Source organism: Anomaloglossus baeobatrachus, chromosome 1 (genome assembly GCF_048569485.1).
Source record: "Anomaloglossus baeobatrachus isolate aAnoBae1 chromosome 1, aAnoBae1.hap1, whole genome shotgun sequence".
NCBI classification, from domain to species: domain Eukaryota; kingdom Metazoa; phylum Chordata; class Amphibia; order Anura; family Aromobatidae; genus Anomaloglossus; species Anomaloglossus baeobatrachus.
In genome coordinates, this window is record NC_134353.1 from 733,965,832 (window position 1) to 733,988,340 (window position 22,509).

The window sequence follows — 22,509 nt, forward strand, 5'->3', positions numbered from 1 at the left end:
TTTATCATGATTATTAAAATATGACTTTTCTATCTATTATATCAACGCAGTTCATAAAACCTTAGTTCATCATTTACAGTATATAAAAGGAGACAATGGAATTTGAATTTCTCTGTATGTTTTGTTTTCAAGCTGATGCTCCTATCGCTACTGGTCATAAATTGTCCATTCTCTGCATTGCTGTGCAAGCTAAAGACTGGCCTCAAATCTTCTATACATTAGAAGATTTTCTTCAATTACGTATTTCCAAAGGATGAGGTCAGCTGCATAGGGGTCCTGTAGTGGTGAAGTGTCAAATTGCAAGCTCTTGCTTCAATTCCAAATTATGTTGAAGTCATGTTTTAATAGATTGATCTTCTCATAACATTACTTTATGACACATCTCTCTTGTTAGAGGTGGCATAGGAGACTGATTTACAGATCGTCTCCCATGCCCATCTCACAGCACAACCTCTCTGAATCTCACCATAACCTCTCCTTCTTGGACTCGGAAAGGGACTTCTCTGTAAGGTCACTCAGCACCTCAAGACTGGCATCTATGAGTAGTGCAGTTTGAAACTTCTGTCTAGAGGTATCCAGAAGTGATGTTAAGGGTAACACCTCACAGGAACCCTGGGTCAATAACTAGTTCTGCTGCTGCCGATGCTGCTGCTGGTGCTGCTGCTTCTAGACAGTCAGCTCAGCTGTCAGTTTAATGTTAGGTAGTTGAGATAGACAGGAGAGTGATTGTGTAAAATAGGGATGGGCAGTGCAGGGAAAGGTGTGTGCCACAAATCAGCATTTCATGATAGAAATATGGATTGCTACTTGTGAGTGCCTGCTAAAGAGTTGTCAGTGAACAATTTAGAAAGGTATTGCTATTTATTACTGCCTGCACCAAATTAGGCACTGACCCACCTTTCTAGGTATTGTTAGTTAGAAGTGCCTGCTGTAAATTTGCTAGTGAACTAGCTAAAGAGGTCTTGGCACTTTACGCAATAAATGCAGTGAACCACATTTCTAGCTATTGGTACTTTTAGTGCCTTCACAATATTGCCATCTCAGGCAAGAAATAAAAAAAAAAACCTTTTGTGCCAGGTGTCTGACAGGTGAGGGCATAGGGTTGCAAAACATCACGATGAGGTAGTGGTGAAAGGGTGAATAGATGGGGTGTTCGAGGTGTATGTGTGGCACATTCTAATCTTAGTCAAAGCTCTAGTGAGCAGATACTGGCTCATCCTTTCAAAAAGAAAAATGAGAAGAACTTCAATTTCTGAACAGCCTACCCCACTCACCATACTATCTCCTCACATATAACCCTCACTCTTCATACTGTTTCCTCAAACTTCCCCACTTCGAATTCTGCCTCCTAACACATGTCTCTCCCCATTCAGTCCCCTTACAATAAAATAAATTCCAATAAGTTTTTGGTTTATTTATCTCCATTGGAATTCTTAACAGACCAACATTCATTGCTCTTATGAGTTACATAAGAAGCAAATTCATATGACCTGGTTATGGCTTCAGTTGTACTTGAAATGGAATTTAAGGAACCGTGTGTTTTATTTTCTCTGAAATGGATGTCAGCTTGACAAACGGCTTAGTGAAAGGTTGAATCGCACTTCTGGGGGTTGCAAAATACAGCTGCTCAGGAGACATCTAAGCCCAACAGCACCCCCTGCCGGTTGTGCCCAAATCAAGTGTGCCACATGCCTTTTTCCCCCCTAAATACAGTACGCTCCTGGAGAAGGCTGAGTTGATGCACCTGACACCTTGAGCCTCCTCTCCTGCTGATGGAATGTTCAACAATAATTTTTTTTTTTGCAATATACATGTAGAATCACACATTGTTTGAACTAACAATTACCTGTAAATTTCATTAAATTCAACATGGACCTCATTTACAGCATATCTTTTCGACCATCTATATACTGTATATCACATTAAATTTCCTAAAATGACTTACCGTAAGTGCTGCACTTAGCTCATAGGAAAAAGAAAAGTATTTTAGAGATGAGAGAACAAATTTGAGTGGAATTGAATTCTTTTTGAATTTTACTAAAATCCGTATTGTCCAATATGCTCATATTTTGCAATTAGCTTCTGCACAGATTCAGCAAAAGTGAAGTTGCTGGTTGCCATTTTTCTGAGCCAAAAAAATGGCATCAAAATGTTAAAAATAAAAAAAGCCTATACTCTCCTTACCGATCATCTTTCCATCAGTTCTTGCGACATCATTGTTGTTAAATAGGCTGTTAGTTACCACTAGTTAGCATCTCTTGATTTTTTTCATATAAAGAGACCCCAGAGCATAGTAAGGGACATTAAATTTACAGATAATAACATCTCTGTGGAACAAATTTACCAGAAAAATCTGCGTGAACAGGCAAATTTGAGTTTTGCCTGCTCTTCTCCCCTCTATTAATTTTGCAATATTGCAGATATTTCATAGCAATATTAAGTTGAGATGAGTGAATAGATTGATTCCACACACCAATCTCATTCTTTTTGTTCATACAAGGTAAAATGTTGCCAAGCGGCTTTACGTCAAGGTGACAAAAGCCATAAAGTGGACGAATTGCTGCTGTACATCAATCAGTAAATTATACTGCTTCCCCATCAACTTCAGCTGGGAATTGTCATGAGCTAAAAAGCCCAGAACATACTTCCGTCCTTATAATCGGGCAAAGTAACGTATGGTCCCTGCATCCTGAATTAATTCTGCTACATTTCTTTACAAAATATACTTGATTGAGGAAAGGGGTGACTATGCCCAGCAACGTATCTGCTCAATTCAACTGTTCTAAGAGGCGAAGAATACCCTCCTGAAAAAAGTCACCTGATTTGAGACAACACATACTGCAATTTCATACTGAATAAATCATGTCTGTACCAGCATAAAGTGGTGACAGACTATATAATACAACAGTCAAACTGGAGTATACAGTGACATGCAAAAGTCTGGTCACCCCTTGCCAAAATTACTATTATTGTGCAAGCAAGTTGAAGGTAAAATGATCTCTAAAAGGCATAAAGTTAAAGATGACACATTGCCTTTGTATTTTAGGCAAAAAAAATATATATATATATACAGTACAGACCAAAAGTTTAGACACACCTCATCTCTAGAACAACTATTAAGAGGAAACTTTGTGTAGCAGGCCTTCATAGTAAAATAGCTGCTAGGAAACCACTGCTAAGGACAGGCAACAAGCAGAAGAGACTTGTTTGGGCTAAAGAACACAAGGAATGGACATTAGACCAGTGGAAATCTGTGCTTTGGTCTGATGAGTCCAAATTTGAGATCTTTGGTTCCAACCACCATGTCTTTGTAGAAAAGGTGAACGTATGGTATAAGATGTCCAAGTCCCTTCAGTAATAGAGTGAACCAGCAGTCATCTACAATGGATGAGATCTGTCTCTGCCTCAAGATCTCATCCATTGTAGATGACTGCTGGTTCACTCTATTACTGAAGGGACTTGGACATCGTATACCATGGACCTATAAGGACTGCATCGTCTTCAATGATAATTATATTTGTGCAATGTTCATTACTGCTTGGAGACCTTTATTGCAGTCTGAAAGTTAAGTTCGTCTATTTATTGTCTTATATATGACATCGTGTCCCTATGTGTGAATCTGTATTCTATCTAAATTGTATCAATTTGTCCAGTTTGTCTATGTCTATGTCTAACATTTTATCTTATGTTTCTTGTCCAAAGGTGGTCATTTTTCAGCCTTCCTTACCTTGGCCATGAAACTGAGTATGGCATACCTTGTGCTTTTTGATACTCCAGTAACGTTGCAGCTCTGAAATATGTCCAAACTGGTGGAAAATGGCATCTTGGCAGCTTCACACTTGATTTTCCTCAATTCATGGGCAGTTATTTTGCGCCTTTTTTGCCCAACACGCTTCTTGCGACCCTGTTGGCTTTTTGCCATGAAACGCTTGATTGTTCGGTGGTTACGCTTTAAAAGTTTGGCTATTTCAAGACTGCTGCATCCCTCTGCAAGATATCTCACAATTTTGGACTTTTCAGAGCCCGTCAAATCTCTCTTCTGTCCCATTTTGCCAAAGGAAAGGAAGTTGCCTAATAATTAAGCACACCTTATATAGGGTGTTGATGTCATTACACCACACCCCTCCTCATTACAGAGATGCACATTACCTGATTTACTTAATTGGTAGTTGGCTCTCAAGCCTATACAGCTTGGAGTAGGACAACATGGATGAAAATTATCATGTGATCAAACTACTCATTTGCCTAATAATTCTGCACACAGTGTAATATTCATTTCACTTCCGCAAATCAATATTCCCCCATTTAGTATTCTGCACCTCTCTTTACCACCACAATGGCCAGATGCTGAAACACTAGGCATCTTCATGACTTCTTGACATTACAACATTATGACATGCATGTGCAGGGACATCACTGATGCCTAGAGTGAGCATCATGCTGTAGGGCCAAACAATATGCATGCATATTCGTAGTCAGAAACCCTGGCCTAGCATGAAGATGTTTAGGGTTACAGTGCACAGTTGCAGTAAAAAGAAATGCCGAAGACCTATGGGTACAGATTAGAGATAAGGGAAGCCATGGAAGTTCAGTTCGGCGGGTTGAGCCAGACTTTAGATAAAGTTCGATTTGGGAACCGGACTTGATGAACCCCAATGGAAGTCACTAATTGGGCAGTTTGGGTCTAAGTCCACATGCATCCAGCCATAAACAGATCACTTCTGGGACAGGTGAGTGGGGGGGGTTCCATTTTTTGGTGGGTGCACACTACATCCGATCACACTGTTGTTACCCCCAGTGTGAGACATTCAAACACTACAAGAAGCTTGCACTGGGCTAAGCTCCGAGCATAGTAAAGCACTAAAACTCCAAACCTGAATTCTGTTTTTTAGAAAAGTCTGTGTATGGTACGAAGAATGAAGAACGAACCTTGGGTTTGCTCATCACTAGTAGAGATTAGTGGGCCTGTGGATGTTCAGTATAGGTGGCTTCAGCCGGACTTTAGATAAAGTTCTGTTTGAGACCTGAATTTGACCTAACCCCATTGGAAATCACTGATTCGGCAGTTCGGCTCTACACCCACATACAGCCAGCCATAAACAGAGCACTTCCAAGGGAGGGAGAGCGGGGTTTTTCACTTTTGCTTGTACACACTACATCCAATAATACTGATTTTGCACCCAGAGTGAGCTATTTAAACACTGCAAGCAGTTTGCACTGAGGGTACCTCACAGTTTGCACCGTGAGGCTCACTCGAGTGGTTATCATACATAGAGCACCCGAACTCCAAACTCGAACACTGATTTTTTTTTGTAAAGTCTGTGTTCAGTGTAAACATTAAACTTCACTCGTTGGATTCACTCATCTCTATGTACTGGTAAAGAAAAATATTATTTTTTTTTTCTTTTTTAACCTTTGCTGGCCCTCTATTCTTTAACAAAATGAGGGATAGCCATCTGCAATTTTGCTGAATCCACGAGGAGAGAATTACAAAAAAACCGCTTTTCGTATATTTGGATTTTTCAAAAATTTCAGTAAAATTTAATTCCACCTTTATAAATCCACCCTCTAGTTAGCGCGACTAATGCTGGATAGCATTTTCTTCAATTCTTCCTTAAAACAAGATGTGAAGGAAAGGAAAATATTTACATGTACCTTGGGATGAATTACTTTATTGTAAGCAGAGTAATGGATTTGAGACAAGATTGGTCCATTAGCACCTTGAATGAAAAAAATGAAATTTTTGGTTGAAGACAACTTAACAGCCATTTTCACTTTTGCATCTATGATGACATGACTTTTTTGTTAATTGAAATCTTAACTGACAGACAATTTTGCCAGTTTTTGCTTGAGAAGATATGCTAGATAACAGCAACTCTATTACTGTAACTAAAGGCGTATTTCCATCTTATAAAAGGAATAACATTAAGTATCTTTCGAATATACTATTCATTCATGGTCAGCTAGGGTCCACCCTATGGGATCTCCACAAATCTTTACACCAAAAGTTCACCCTGAACATTGAAGCTCTTGGCCATTCAGGTAGGTGCAAATTTGCTGTACAAGAAAAGACTGTAAAAACTACAGAGCAAAGTCAGAGGTTCAGCCCTTCACCCCACATATTATAAAGTAGGGAAATTTTCCTTTTAGTATACATTTTTAGTAGGACTATAAGAGGAACAACAGAAATAAGAGTTCTAGTAAAAGAAGCTCCTGCATTATTATTTTATTAACACTCCCTGTTCTACATGTTCATCATAGTTCAGGAGCCAGCATGTGCCCATAAATATTGAAATGTAATTTAAAGAGGATAAACACTGCAGTGCATGCTCAATGGTGCACAAACAACATCAGCAACATAATCTCAGGGAGTAATGGGCTACTGTGACAGTTTTGTGCCTGCTGAAGGCCTCCATCATCACCATATTGGCATTCCTGTGAAGCTCAGCTATACATACATATACAGTTCAGTCCAGAAATATTTGGACTCTGACCGAATCTTTGTGATTTGTTCTCTGTATGCTATACTGCTATTTTTTTTTTTAGATGAAACAACTGATATGCAATTGTAGTGTAGACTTTGTTTAATTAAAAGGCATTGAATAAAAATATACTGTGAAATTGTATATTAATTGGAACCATATTCCTATAAAGACTCCTCATTTCAAGGGCTCAAAAGTAAAGGACAAATTAATTTTAACATAATTACATTTTCATTTTTAGAACATCATAGAGAATCCTTTACAGGCAATAACTCCATGAAGTCTTGAAGCCATGGACAACACCAAATTCTGGGTTTCCGCCTTTGTGATGCTTCAGTTGTGTCTTAAGTTTTGTATTAAGCATGAGAAAACCTTAAAAATATCTTAATGGGGTTGAGATCGGGTGATTATCTTGATCATTGCAGAATATTCCACTTCTATGTCTTAAAAAAATTCCTGTGTTGCTTTCACAGGGTGTTTATGACCATTGTCCATCTTTACTGTGAATCAACCTTGCTGCATTTGGTTGTATCTGAGCAGAAAGTATCGCCCTGTATAATTCAGAATTCATCCAGCTGCTTCTGTCTTCAGTCACATCATCAATAAACACTAGTGACCCAGGGCCATTGGAAACTATGCATGCCTATGCAATCACACTGTCTCCACCATGTGTTACAAATGATGTGGTGGGCTTTCGATCATGGATCATTCCAAGCCTTTTCCATGCTTTCTTCTTCCAATCATTCTGGTATAGGTTGGTCTTAATACCATCCATCCAAAGGATGATTCCAGAACTGGGATGGCTTTTTTAATGTTTTTTGGCAAAGTCTAATTTGGCCTTTCTATTTTAAAGCTAATTCATGGTTTGCACCTTGTGGTGAGCCATGTGTATTTACTCCCATGAAGTCTTCTCTTTATGGTAGACTTAGATACTGCAAAACCTACCTCCAGGAGAATGTTCTTCACTTGGATCAATGTTTTGAAAGGATTTTTCTTCAAAATTGAAAGGATTCTGCGCTCATCGATCACTTTTATCTTCCATGGAAGTCCAGTCCGTTTGAGTTCCAAAGCATAACAGTGCACTGGGTTTTTTTCAGAACATTTCTGCTAAAAATTTCTAATGGATTTCTTTTTTTTTTTATTTCAGCCCAATGATGGTCAGTTTTACTTCCATTAAGAATTGCTTTGACCGCATGTTGTGGGTTCAAATCAACAGCTTTCAAATCCAATGCAATACCTGTAATCAGCTCCAGACCTTTTAGCTGCTTAACTGATGATGGATTAATGGGGGAATAGCCCATAAAGCTCATTAACACTAGAAGTCCCAGAAATTTCGAGCTCCCCCCTGAATTTCCAAAAGAGGGTCAAATGATCCTTAGTCCAAACTGACCTAACTAACTAGAAACTAAATGGCTAAACTCAATGGAAAACAACAACCTCCTGTGGTGCGACAGTAATGGCCTTAATTACAGAACAAAAGATGGTGATTATAGGATGTTAGCTAAAATCCTTCAGATCATTCGATCATTCGACCCGTCCATGGGTTCCAAAGGTAGAAATATTAAATGATCCCTCTCTGGGACTTCTAGTGTTAAAGAACTTTTGAGATAATTGTAAAATAAGTTTTGGTCCCTTGAAAAAGAGACAGCTACTGTACATATTAACCCCTTCATGACATATGACTTATATTTATAGCATATGTTGTGTCCCTTGCTTTGATGCGCCAAGCACGCATCTTTCCCTACACATGAAGGCCGATCTGATCAGCTGACATGTGCCTTTAACAGCCACCTTTGAATTGGAGATCCGCCTGCCACTGTTAAATTGTTAAATGCTTTGTCAATATTTGATAGGAGGATTTAACACTCATATCATTCCCCAGTGCACCCCTAACATCATTGCAGGGCGCCGATTGGTCGTCTTGACAGCTAGGAGTCAGGTGATTACCTCTGTGTATATCATATGTATTTCATGAAGATCTTCATGTGAACACCAGCATAAGATGACATGGTTTTAGCTATAAAGAGATGTGCTGATCTTACAATCACAATTTAAAATCCACTACGGGGACTAGTAAATACAATAAAAAGTAAAATTAAAAGTTTTTAAAAATATGAAGAAAGCCCCACAAAAGTTCATATGACTTCCATTTTGCCCCATTGAATATACAACTTAAAATAAAAAATATAAATATATTTGGTACATATTTGGTTCATAAACATCCAATCTATCAATATATGAAATAAATTAATCCGATCGGTAAACAGCATAACGAGAAAAAAAACAAAAAAAACCTAGAATCAAGGTGTTTTTGCTTTCACAACATTGCAATAAAAGGAGACCAAAACATCACAACTAGACCGAAAAAGTATCAGTGGAAACATGTTCTCAGGGTGCAAAAATTTAGCCTTCACAGAGCCCCAGGACTCCTGGCAAAGAAGCATCGAAATGTGGGATGGGGTGTCGGGGACTCTAAAACACAGCGACTTATTCACAGTAAGTGCTTTTTTCATAATTGTATTGCTGTGTATACACTGTGTTTATAGAGAGGACTATAACACTTGTAAGGCTGTACATATAGCAAACGCTATTCACTATGTTCATTTCGATTTCAAACAGTAACAGTATGGTGCTTAGTACTGCTTAGAACTGCATACTAATCACCCCAGTTTCTGTCACTGTCCATGTGTATTATGAAGGGAAAGTTATATTTCATATATTGCATACACTGGACACTAGTTATCATTATGCATTTATTTATAGCCACAGCACTTTATGTATGTATCTTGCATAAGACCACTATCAGCATATCTGTACTAATTATGTTCAAACTGATTGTTTACTTAATGGCCTTTTATGCTGTTTTTTAGTTCAATCACTAAACAAGCTTTATTGTATGTATATGGGTCCCTGCTCAATCAGTAACCTTTGTATATTTTACTTATTCAGTAACTTCCTCTTTTACTCTGAAACCATTTTAACTATAGCTAAATAAAATATGTTTTTATTTGCATAATGTACTCATCTGTGTTCTTCTTTGCTATATATACTTATTGAGTTATATTCCTGTAGATTAGCTATAGGTGGGCATTACTGTGATACTTATATAAGAGTTTATGTGCAGTAACCTGTGTGTGTGATGCCCCTGGACTATTCAGGGCATCACAGGGTACTGCACTTCCTGCCCTTTGGTGCAGTATTCAATCCCTCATGGTTCTGGGTTCCCAACCTGTAGTACTGCCTCCATCAGCATCCAAAATCCAAACCACGCCTCCCACCACACGCTGTCAGGCACACCAGTGGGCTGCTGAGCTGGAATATGGCCGTCCACCTAGGGGTCAGGCAGACTGGTGGGAGGTGAAAGAGGAGTCGGCTCCAGGGGGGCAAAGTGAGAGGAAGCTGGGGGTTGGAGCTCCCAGGAAGACAGAGGAGTGTGTGGATCCCTGTTTATGGCAGGTTGGGTCGCAGACGGTGGTCTGGGCCTGGAGGAGTCGGAGACCCGGTCGTAGGTATTGAGGCTGGGCACCTAGACCTGGTCTGGGAGGACAGGAGGCATCTGAGACTAATAACCAGTCCGTCCCAAAAGCACAGCAGGGTACAGGACCCTAGGTCGGGGAGTAGCTTCAGGCAACCCGGCAATTAACCTGTGGAGGATAGTGATTTTATGGACTGTCCTCAGGAAGCTCAGAGATCAGGGGCACTAGCGCAATCAGGGGGATAGGGCTTTCCAACCCAAGCAGCCCACAGAAATCCCATGTGTGAGCTCTTGAGAGCACAGCTCCTATACCCAGAAGGAGGGAGCGGGGCCCGAACAGCTTTAAGCCTACGAGCCACAAGGACACTTTAAAAATTTGTGCAAGGAGGCAGGCTCTGGATCACCCAGCAGTACTACAGGGGACGGATACCCGGACGGGCTCCCCCAAGAGGGCAGCGGCACCCAGAGACTTGGTTTACCTTGTTGTCAGAGTCTGCTTTGCGGTCGCATCATCACCAACACTGCCTGAGTGAGTACATGGTTCTCCCCTGCTTCCAACTGGCCCTGCGCACCCACGCTCCACCATCACACAGAGTCCCTGGGTCTCCCCTACCGTGGAGGGAACGTCATCTGGCTGCTCCACTTCATCTCCCCCGGGTACTCCCATCGGCAGCGGCGCCTTACCGCGAATCACGGGTGGCGTCACAAACTCTTATCCCCTGTAAATAGTCCCCCTTTTTACAGTTGAGTGGCCACGAGCCCCCGAGTCCGGAGAGCCTCGAGCGACAGTAGCGACCCCGGATCCGAGCGGTTCGACTGCTGCAATGGCGGCACATGTGTATCCATGTGTGACTTTATTTTACACTTTTATATAGCGCCATCATATTCCACAATGGTTTATAGACATAAACATCAGTGTGTATATGAGTGATTGTGAGTGCAAGTGTTAGTGTGTGTATGATTGTTATTGTGTGTATGTTAATGTTAGTGGGTATGCGTAAGTGTTAGTTTGCATATATCATTGTTAATATGTGTATATCAGTGTCAGTATGTGATATATGGTATCTATTAGTGAGTATGAGTGTATTTTTGTCCAATCTCTTTTTTATGGTCGAGTCATGAACACTAACCATAACTGAGACAAGTGAGGCCTGCAGTTCTTTGAATCTTGGTTTGGGGTCTTTTCTGACCTCTTTGACTAGTTGTCGCTGCACTTGTGGGGTAATTTTGGTCAGTGAGCCACTTCTGGGCAGGTTCACTTCTGTTCTACATTTTCCCCATTTGTGCATAAAGGCTCCCACTCTGGTTCGCTGAAGTTGCCAAGCTTTACAAATTGCTTTATAAACTTTTCCAGACTGAGAGGTCTCAATTACTTTATTTCTCATTTGTTCCTGAATTTCTTTTGGTTGCATCATGATGTCTAGCTTTTTAGGATCTTTTGTTCTACTTCACTTTGTCAGGCAGGTCCTATTTAAGTGATTTCTTGATTGAGAACAGGTGTGGCACTAATCCGGTCTGGGTGTGGCTGGGGAAATTGAACTTTGCTTCCCAAAGATGTGATAAACTACAGTTAATTTATTTTTTAAAAGGAGTGTGGGCGGGGCAATCACTTTTCACACAGGGTCTTGTAGGTTTGGATTTCTTTTTCCCTTAATCATAAAGACCTTTATTTATAAACTGCATTTTGTATTTACTTGTGTTATCTTTGTCTAATATTCACATTTGTTTGGTTATATGAAACATTTAAGTGTGACAAATATGCAAAAGAAGAAGAAATCAGGAAGGGGGCAAACATTTTTTCACACCATTGTGGATATTCCAAATTTAGGATTTTTAGGTGAACATTCAACATACAATAACAGTAGTTACAGCAATTATTGCAGCATAATAAGAGACAATAGATCATTCCACCATTAAAGATTTCTGCAGGGAGAAATATAAAGAATATAACTATAACATTGTAGCTAATGAGTTTTTATCTATAGAAATTCAAGTAACATTCACTAATTATTTGCTGCGGTACTTCAGCAGCCCACTCCTCTCTGCGGGAACTATTGGGGATTGAGGTGTACAATAAACAATATCCTAATCACATATCTACTCACGTTTTCATAACATTTCAGCTTTTCTTTATTTGTTATTTCTCTTGCCGAATCTCTAAAATCCAGTTTTTAAATATTAACATCATTTATACCTAAAATATTTGCATTTACTGAAGTGAAAAAAATAAGGTCAAAACACAGTATGGTACTTCTTTTTTTAAGAAAATATGTAATGCAAAATGTAGAGTGTGGAAATATGTATATTTCTATTATTTACGATTTAACATACCATTTGCTGGCACTGTATTATGCAGGTTTGAAAAACAATGTTATAATGTATTCAAGATAATTATTTTTTGCAGAATTTCATAATTTAAAATATAGTGGGCTCCAAAGTATTTAACCCTAGTAACCAGTTGTTATTGCATGGGGAAGTGAACCCGATTAGACAAATGGCGCCATTAAATGTATGGTAGTATAAAAATGAATTGATCATGACATAACTCTCCAATACAGATCAGTGGACCCTTAGATGTTTGGGTCCGCCTGGTTCGGCCAGACGTTCGTTAGAAATTCAGTTCCGCCCTCGAACTTGACCCAAACCCCATAGAATTCAATGGGGACCCTAACTTCTGTGCTGCACAATGGTTGCTAAATGATTGTTGTAAGGGCTAGGAGTTGCAAAAGGAAGCAAAATGGGGCTAAAAGTAGAACAATTGCCCTGCAAACAAATGTGAATAGGGATATTACTTAAAGTTGTTTTGTCACCATAGCAATCATAGTGAAATAGAAAGAAAATGAATAAATGTAAAAAATTAAGAGTGCCCCCACATAAACTGCTTTCAGTGTTCCCCATAGAGCTAAAATTATAAGAGTGCCACCACAGAGCCTGTTTTCGCAGTTCCCCCATAGAGCCAAAATGTCAGCACTAGTAGCATACATTACACCTGCTGCAGTTAAAATTGTTGTAATCGGATTTGGGCTTGAGCAGGCGGTTCTCTGTGAGGCTTGCAAGAGTTCCCCCACAGAAGAATAATTTTAAGAGTGCTCCTTTCAGAATTCACCAACAAAGCCAAAATTGGAAGAGTTCCCGCACAGAGCAACAATGTGAAAAATGCCCCTGCAGAGTCTGTTTTCAGAGTTTAACCGCACGGCCAAAACTGTAAGAGTGCCACCACAGAGCCTGTTTTCACAGTTCACACACAAAGCCAAAATTTCAGCACCAGTAGAATACACTACAACTGCTGTTGATGTGTTGCGACGTTGCTACCACTCACCCAGCACGAGGCTCTGTTAGGGCATTCTTCACCAGTCTCTATTGGGGCACTCTCTACAAGGATTTATTAGGCTACTGTGCACCAGGGTTTGATAGAGCACTCTGCACCAGGCTTTGTTAGGGCACTCTGTACTAGGCTCTATTAGGCAAACAAAAGAAGGAAAAATAACCGAGATAAGGTCTATAATAATAAAAAAAAAAGTTGCCAATAAGTAAATGAACAGAACTGAAAATATTGGGTACAGAGGAAAAAAGCAATACAGAAAAAAAACAAAGGACGTGCATAGTAAATAAATACACAAATATAATAAGGATGAAGTGTTCATGGAATGATTAAGCACAGCGAAATGGAAAGGACAATATTATACCAGATAAAGTGCAGTTATGCAGAGGCTGTAAATCTAAGAACTAATTATGGCTAAATACATAGATTGTGTGCACAAGATGAAAAAAATTGCACAGAAAATGCCAGTGCAAAAATTACATAGATATATTAACTAGTGATGAGCGAGCATGCTTGTCACTACTCGGTACTCGCACGAGTATCACTGTACTCGGGCTGCTCGGCGGGGAACGAGTAATCTCGCGATACTCGTGCTTTACTCGTGGTCTTCATTTCTGCATGTTGGCGCTCTTTTGAGAGCCAGCCCTCATGCAGGGATTGGCTGGCAGACCACTGCAATGCCACAGCCCTGTTAGTTGTGGAATTGCAGTGATTGGCCGGCCTGCACAGCGTCACCGAGCCTTTATATAGGCCGGCGCGCTGTGCTCTGCTCACAGCTATCCAGACAGTCAGTGCAGGGAGAGTGTCGCTGATTCAGGGAAAGCTTTGCGGCCCTTTATAGCTTTTTCAGTTGCAGGGCTGCAAACAGTGTGACCAAAAGTCCTTCTCAGGACTATTCTAGTTGTATACAGGCAGGCAGGGTATAGCCAGGTCGGCGTACAGTAGCAGAGTCCTTCTCAGGACTATTGTTGCTATATACAGGCAGGGTATAGCCAGGTCTGAATACAGGCTAGTGACCAAAAGAGTCCTTGTCAGGACTATTGTAGCAGTATACAGGCAGGCAGGCAGGCAGGGTAGTGGTGACCGTATACCAGCCTTCATATCTGGGGCTGGTGTACACAGTGTAAAACAGTCCAGATAGTGTCTGACTTGTCTGTACTGTAATTGTCGCTCCCCAAAAAAACCTGTTAGGTTATTATTGCGTCCGTGCTTGGTTTTTAAAACCGCACGTGTGTGCCTGTTGGTGGCAGCGTACAGGTGCACTGGTGTGCGTTTACCAAACTATTATATAACGCACAAGTGTAGTGTATAATACACGTCAGTCAGCAGTGGCTGATAGTGTCAGAGTTCTTAATTTTTGCTCCTAAAACCTGTGTTAGGTTATTATTGCGTCCGTGCTTGGTTTTTAAAACCGCACGTGTGTGCCTGTTGGTGGCAGCGTACAGGTGCACTGGTGTGCGTTTACCAAACTATTATATAACGCACAAGTGTAGTGTATAATACACGTCAGTCAGCAGTGGCTGATAGTGTCAGAGTTCTTAATTTTTGCTCCTAAAACCTGTGTTAGGTTATTATTGCGTCCGTGCTTGGTTTTTAAAACCGCACGTGTGTGCCTGTTGGTGGCAGCGTACAGGTGCACTGGTGTGCGTTTACCAAACTATTATATAACGCACAAGTGTAGTGTATAATACACGTCAGTCAGCAGTGGCTGATAGTGTCAGAGTTCTTAATTTTTGCTCCTAAAACCTGTGTTAGGTTATTATTGCGTCCGTGCTTGGTTTTTAAAACCGCACGTGTGTGCCTGTTGGTGGCAGCGTACAGGTGCACTGGTGTGCGTTTACCAAACTATTATATAACGCACAAGTGTAGTGTATAATACACGTCAGTCAGCAGTGGCTGATAGTGTCAGAGTTCTTAATTTTTGCTCCTAAAACCTGTGTTAGGTTATTATTGCGTCCGTGCTTGGTTTTTAAAACCGCACGTGTGTGCCTGTTGGTGGCAGCGTACAGGTGCACTGGTGTGCGTTTACCAAACTATTATATAACGCACAAGTGTAGTGTATAATACACGTCAGTCAGCAGTGGCTGATAGTGTCAGAGTTCTTAATTTTTGCTCCTAAAACCTGTGTTAGGTTATTATTGCGTCCGTGCTTGGTTTTTAAAACCGCACGTGTGTGCCTGTTGGTGGCAGCGTACAGGTGCACTGGTGTGCGTTTACCAAACTATTATATAACGCACAAGTGTAGTGTATAATACACGTCAGTCAGCAGTGGCTGATAGTGTCAGAGTTCTTAATTTTTGCTCCTAAAACCTGTGTTAGGTTATTATTGCGTCCGTGCTTGCATTTAAAAACCGCACGTGTGTGCCTGTCGGTGGCAGCGTACAGGTGCACTTGTGTGCAATTTCCAGAAACTTTGATATAACGCACAAGTAGTGAATATACACGTCAGCAGTGCACAGCATTGCAAAATGCGCAAGGGCATTGGCAAGGAACAAGGAAGTGGACGTGATGGTGGTGCAGGCAGAGGCCGAGGTCGTGGGCAAGCTCTAATTTCGCCACAACAAAGGGCCACATCTAGTCGCTCGCACGTCCTGTCCCAAATTCTTGGGGACCGCAGCAGTACACCGCTCTTGAACCAAGACCAGTGTCAACAGGTTGTTAGTTGGATAGCGGATAATGCTTCCAGTCAGATTGGCACCACCACAAACACTCTGTCTTCCACACGGTCAAGTGTCAGTAGCCGTGATACTGCACCGCACATTTCTGAACCTGATCCTCCTTCCTACCACCAGGCTGAGTACACGTCCTCCTCGGACATTAATGATCCCACACTTGGACACTCGGAAGAGCTGTTCACGTTTCCATTCACACATTCTGGCCTCTCGCCAGCTCATATTGAAGTGGGTCATGAGGAGATCGTCTGTACAGATGGCCAAATATTTGAGCAGCCACGTTCTCACGAAGTTGGCAACGTGTCTCAACAAGTGGTGGACGATGATGAGACACAATTGTCAGCAAGTCAGGAGGAGGAGCAGGGTGCGGAAGAGGAAGACGACGTGGTGGATGATCCAGTAACTGACCCAACCTGGCAGGAGGATATGCAGAGCGAGGACAGCAGTGCACAGGGGGAGGGAGGCGTAGCATCACAACAGGCAGTAAGAAGCAGGGTGGTGGCCCCAGGCAGAAGTCAGGCAACCGTTCCCCGGAACAACACGACGACACAAGGTGCCTGTACAAATGTTAGGTCTTCACGAGTCTGGCAGTTTTTTAAGTTGGATCCAGATGATTCAAAAAAGGCCATTTGCAACACCTGCCGTGCCAGCATCAGCAGGGGTACCAAAACTAGCAGCCTGACCACCACCAGCATGATCAGGCACATGTCAGCCAAGCACCCGACTTTGTGGGAAGTACAACAGAGTCGAGGAGCAGTGCTTGCTGATGTCACTGCTACGTCTTCGCTGGTTGTGCATGCGAGCCAATCCTCTGTCCATACTGCCTGCGAACAAGCCTCCTCCACTCCTGCACCTGCAGTTGCCTACGCAGAAAGAACACCATCATCAAGCACGTCCTTGTCCCAGCGCAGCGTTCAGTTATCCATTCAGCAAACCTTTGAACGCAGGCGCAAATACACTGCCAACACCCCACATGCCACAGTTCTAAATGCTAACATTTCGCGACTGCTTGCGCTGGAAATGTTGCCTTTTAGGCTGGTGGAGACAGAAGCATTCCGTGACCTGATGGCGGCAGCTGTCCCACGTTACTCGGTCCCCAGCCGCCACTATTTCTCCCGGTGTGCCGTCCCCGCGTTGCATAACCACGTGTCACAAAACATCACACGTGCCCTGAACAACGCTGTTTCACCCAAGGTCCACCTAACCACAGACACGTGGACAAGTGCTTGTGGGCAAGGCCGCTACATCTCGTTGACGGCACACTGGGTTAATATTGTGGAAGCTGGGACCCAGTCTGAGCGAGGGACGCAACACGTCCTTCCCACACCAAGGTTTGCAGGCCCTACCTCAGTCAGTGTTTCACCCACACTCTACAGCTCCGGAATGTCATGCTCTTCAGCCTCCTCCTCCTCCTGCGCATCCTCATCCACTGTGCCCTCCACACCAGTCACAAGCTGGAAGCACTGCAGCACTGCCTCGGCGAAGCGGCAACAGGCTGTGCTGAAGCTAATCTGCATAGGTGACAAACCCCACAATGCAGAAGAGCTGTGGACAGCTCTGAAACAGCAGGCAGATCACTGGCTCACACCTCTGAACCTAAAGCCAGGAAAGGTCGTTTGTGACAATGGCCGGAACCTGGTGGCGGCTTTGAGGCGAGGCCAGCTGACACATGTTCCATGCGTGGCCCATGTGCTCAACCTCGTGGTTCAGCGGTTTATAAAGTCATACCCAGAGCTGTCTGATCTGCTGGTAAAAGTTCGCCGCCTGTCTGCACATTTTCGAAAGTCACCTACTGCTTCAGCCGGCCTTGCCGGCTTTCAGCGCCGTTTGCATCTTCCGGCTCACAGACTGGTGTGTGATGTCCCCACGCGTTGGAATTCAACTCTGCACATGTTGGTCAGGATATGTGAGCAGAAGAGGGCAGTTGTTGAGTACCTGCATCACCTAAGCCGTCGGGAAATGGGTCAAACTCCACACATAACACCTGAGGAGTGGAGGTGGATGTCAGACCTATGTACCATCCTCCAAAACTTTGAGGACTCCACCAAGATGGTGAGTGGTGATGACGCCATTATTAGCGTCACCATACCGCTACTCTGCCTTCTAAAACGGTCCCTGCTGAAAAACAAACATGATGCATTGCAGGCGGAGCGCGATGAGTTGCAGCAAGAAACAGTAGTGGGTGTGGGTGATAACACACAGCCCAGCCTCGTCTCATCACAACGTGCAGTGGAGGACTATGACGAGGAGGAGGATGAAGACATGGAGCAACTCTCCGGCCAAATTGAGGATATGACATGCACACCAGTCATATCCTCGATTCAGCGTGGCTGGCCAGAGGACAGGGTAGATGAGGAGGAGGAGGAGGAGAAGGAGGAGGAGGACAGCATGTTCAGTCATCTTGTTGGTCAGGCTACTGAAGTCCTGGCTGTTAAGAGTCTGGCGCACATGGCTGACTTTATGGTAAGCTGCCTGTCTCGTGACCCTCGCGTTAAGAACATCTTGGCCGACAATCATTACTGGTTGGTAACACTGTTAGACCCACGCTACAAGGAGAACTTTTTGTCTCTTATTCCCGTGGAGGAGAGGTCAACCAAAATGCAGCAGTTTCGGAAGGCCATACTCACGGAAGTAGGCAAAGCATTCCCCTCACAAAACGCTAGCGGCATAGGTCAGGAATCAGTGGACAACCGAGGCGTACAGCCGAGAGAGGCACAAGTCCAATCCGCCAGAGGTAGGGGAACAGTCTTTAAGATGTGGGACAGTTTTCTCAGCCCCTCACGTACCACAGCCCCTGAGGTGCGGGGTAGTGCCACAAGAAATCCTAAGTTTGCCCAGATGCTGAAGGAGTACCTTGCAGATCGAACAACTGTACTCCGACATTCCTCTGTGCCTTACAATTATTGGGTATCCAAGCTGGACACGTGGCATGAATTGGCTCTCTACGCCTTGGAAGTCCTGGCCTGCCCTGCTGCTAGCGTTTTGTCAGAGCGTGTTTTTAGTGCCGCAGGTGGAATCATTACAGATAAACGCACCCGCCTGTCAACTGAAAATGCTGACAGGCTGACTCTGATAAAGATGAACAAGGGTTGGATTGGGCCAGACTTCACCACACCACCAGCAAATGAGAGCGGAATTTAAAGTTTGCCATGTACCTCCACTCACCCATGGGTACACTTCTCGACTTTGGATAATCGCTGGACTGCTCCTCCTTCTCCTCATGCGCCATCATGATGACCGTTACAATAGTTAGGTCTTTGTTTCAGGTATACCCCCAGTGGTAAATTTTTTCGCCCATTCTTTGCAGAATGGACATTACAACGACAGGAGACCCGCTCCTTTGCAATGGGAACAATGTTTTGAGGCCCTCATGCACGTCTCTACCCAGGGACAACGTGGAGCCTCCCAATTTTTGGCTGCCCTGCCTAAGGGCTATACTGAAATACACCCACTTCCTTACAATGGGCACTTCAGGTTTACAGGCCATCATGCACGTCTCTATCCAGGGACAATGTGGAGCCTCCCAATTTTTGGCTGCCCTGGCAAAGGGCTATACTAAAATAGACCCACTTCCTTACAATGGGCACTTCAGGTTTACAGGCCATCATGCACGTCTCTATCCAGGGACAATGTGGAGCCTCCCAATTTTTGGCTGCCCTGGCAAAGGGCTATACTGAAATAGACCCACTTCCTTAAAATGGACACTTAATGTTTTGAGGCCATCATGCACGTCTCTACCCAGGGACAATGTGGAGCCTCCCAATTTTTGGCTGCCCTGGCAAAGGGCTATACTGAAATACACCCACTTCCTTACAATGGGCACTTCAGGTTTACAGGCCATCATGCACGTCTCTATCCAGGGACAATGTGGAGCCTCCCAATTTTTGGCTGCCCTGGCAAAGGGCTATACTGAAATAGACCCACTTCCTTACAATGGGCACTTCAGGTTTACAGGCCATCATGCACGTCTCTATCCAGGGACAATGTGGAGCCTCCCAATTTTTGGCTGCCCTGGCAAAGGGCTATACTGAAATAGACCCACTTCCTTACAATGGGCACTTCAGGTTTACAGGCCATCATGCACGTCTCTATCCAGGGACAATGTGGAGCCTCCCAATTTTTGGCTGCCCTGGCAAAGGGCTATACTGAAATAGACCCACTTCCTTACAATGGGCACTTCAGGTTTACAGGCCATCATGCACGTCTCTATCCAGGGACAATGTGGAGCCTCCCAATTTTTGGCTGCCCTGGCAAAGGGCTATACTAAAATAGACCCACTTCCTTACAATGGGCACTTCAGGTTTACAGGCCATCATGCACGTCTCTATCCAGGGACAATGTGGAGCCTCCCAATTTTTGGCTGCCCTGGCAAAGGGCTATACTGAAATAGACCCACTTCCTTACAATGGGCACTTCAGGTTTACAGGCCATCATGCACGTCTCTATCCAGGGACAATGTGGAGCCTCCCAATTTTTGGCTGCCCTGGCAAAGGGCTATACTAAAATAGACCCACTTCCTTACAATGGGCACTTCAGGTTTACAGGCCATCATGCACGTCTCTATCCAGGGACAATGTGGAGCCTCCCAATTTTTGGCTGCCCTGGCAAAGGGCTATACTGAAATAGACCCACTTCCTTACAATGGGCACTTCAGGTTTACAGGCCATCATGCACGTCTCTATCCAGGGACAATGTGGAGCCTCCCAATTTTTGGCTGCCCTGGCAAAGGGCTATACTGAAATAGACCCACTTCCTTACAATGGGCACTTCAGGTTTACAGGCCATCATGCACGTCTCTATCCAGGGACAATGTGGAGCCTCCCAATTTTTGGCTGCCCTGGCAAAGGGCTATACTGAAATAGACCCACTTCCTTACAATGGGCACTTCAGGTTTACAGGCCATCATGCACGTCTCTATCCAGGGACAATGTGGAGCCTCCCAATTTTTGGCTGCCCTGGCAAAGGGCTATACTAAAATAGACCCACTTCCTTACAATGGGCACTTCAGGTTTACAGGCCATCATGCACGTCTCTATCCAGGGACATTGGTGAACCTCACAATTTTGGACTGCCCTGGCAAAGGAAAATACTACAAAGACTCACTTCCTCAAAATGGGCACATTAGACTCAAGAGGCCTTCATGTACGTCTCTTCTCAGGGACATCGGAGTGCCACACAATGTTTTCACGTAAAATCTTTCATGTATTAATCTCAAAAAGTAACATACACCAGCTCTATCTCACTATTGGGTATGTGCCCTTAACATTTCTGCCATGAAAAATCATTTTGGGGTCATTTTGGAAGGTTTTCTGGTGAGTCCGTAAAAATGGCGTAAAACGCGGACAAAATTGTTCACAGCTGTGACTTTTGAGTGATAAATGCTTCAAGGGGTCTTCCCCATGCTGTTGCCATGTCATTTGAGCACTCTTCTGAGACTTTTGTGCCATTTTTAGGGTTTCTCCATGCTGCCGGGAGGTCATTTCACAAAAATACTCGGGTCTCCCATAGGATAACATTGGGCTCGTTGCTCGGGCCGAGTACACGAGTATCTTGGGAGGCTCGGCCCGAGCTTCGAGCACCCGAGCTTTTTAGTACTCGCTCATCACTAATATTAACCTTTGAATAATCAAATAAATAAGTGATAAATAATAAAGTGCAAGTGCACAAGTGAAATTTCAAATTGGTCTAGTAAGTGTATAGCAGCATGCATACAGTATATTACTGCACATTAAGACTTTTGCACTCTTATTACTGGATATAATGCAGCATGTAGCAGGGCCTATTGCACATGAATAAGTACTGCAGGGTAGCATGCACAATGCAGCATAGAACAGGACCTATTGCACCTAAATAAGCGCTGTAGGGTAGCATAATGCAACTATAGCAGGGCATTTGCAGAAAAAAAAACATGCTATGGAAAGAGCACAAAGGACTATAACTTGCACCATACTCTATTAGGATACTGTGCATTTGGTCCTGTTAGGGCACTCTTCACCATTCTCTATTAGGACAATCCTCACCAAGCTCTATTAGGCTACTGTGCACCATGCCCTGTTAGGGCACTCTGCTCCAAGCTCTATTAGGGTACTGTACCCCAGTACGTCATCTGGAGAGACCTAGTTCTGAGGGGTATTGTCACACAGTGAGTGGCTCAAAACTTGATGAGTGTCAGGACTACATCAGACACTGTTCACACAGCAGAGTCGGACACTCAACATGATGCTGCTTTTGAGTTGCACCGACAGACTCAGGGATCAACCAGCCGTGCTCTCGTAAGTAATCAGGCTTGAAGAAAATAATTTCATCTAGCTTGTGAATTACTGCTTGAGTCACATTTGCAGGAAACCTATCACATTTGCCTCCAGCCTTTTGAAGATCGTGGAACCTGTTCTCCAATGCCAATGATAGCTTTATGCAATCGTGGTCCTTGTGCTTTGTTATCCAATTGCTGGTGAACTTCTGTGTGCTGTTTGGTGTGTTGTGGAAATTCTCTTGTTGTCTTGATTATTTCCTCCCTTCTTTCAGTTTCCCCCGATCTCGTATTGTCTATACCTCTGT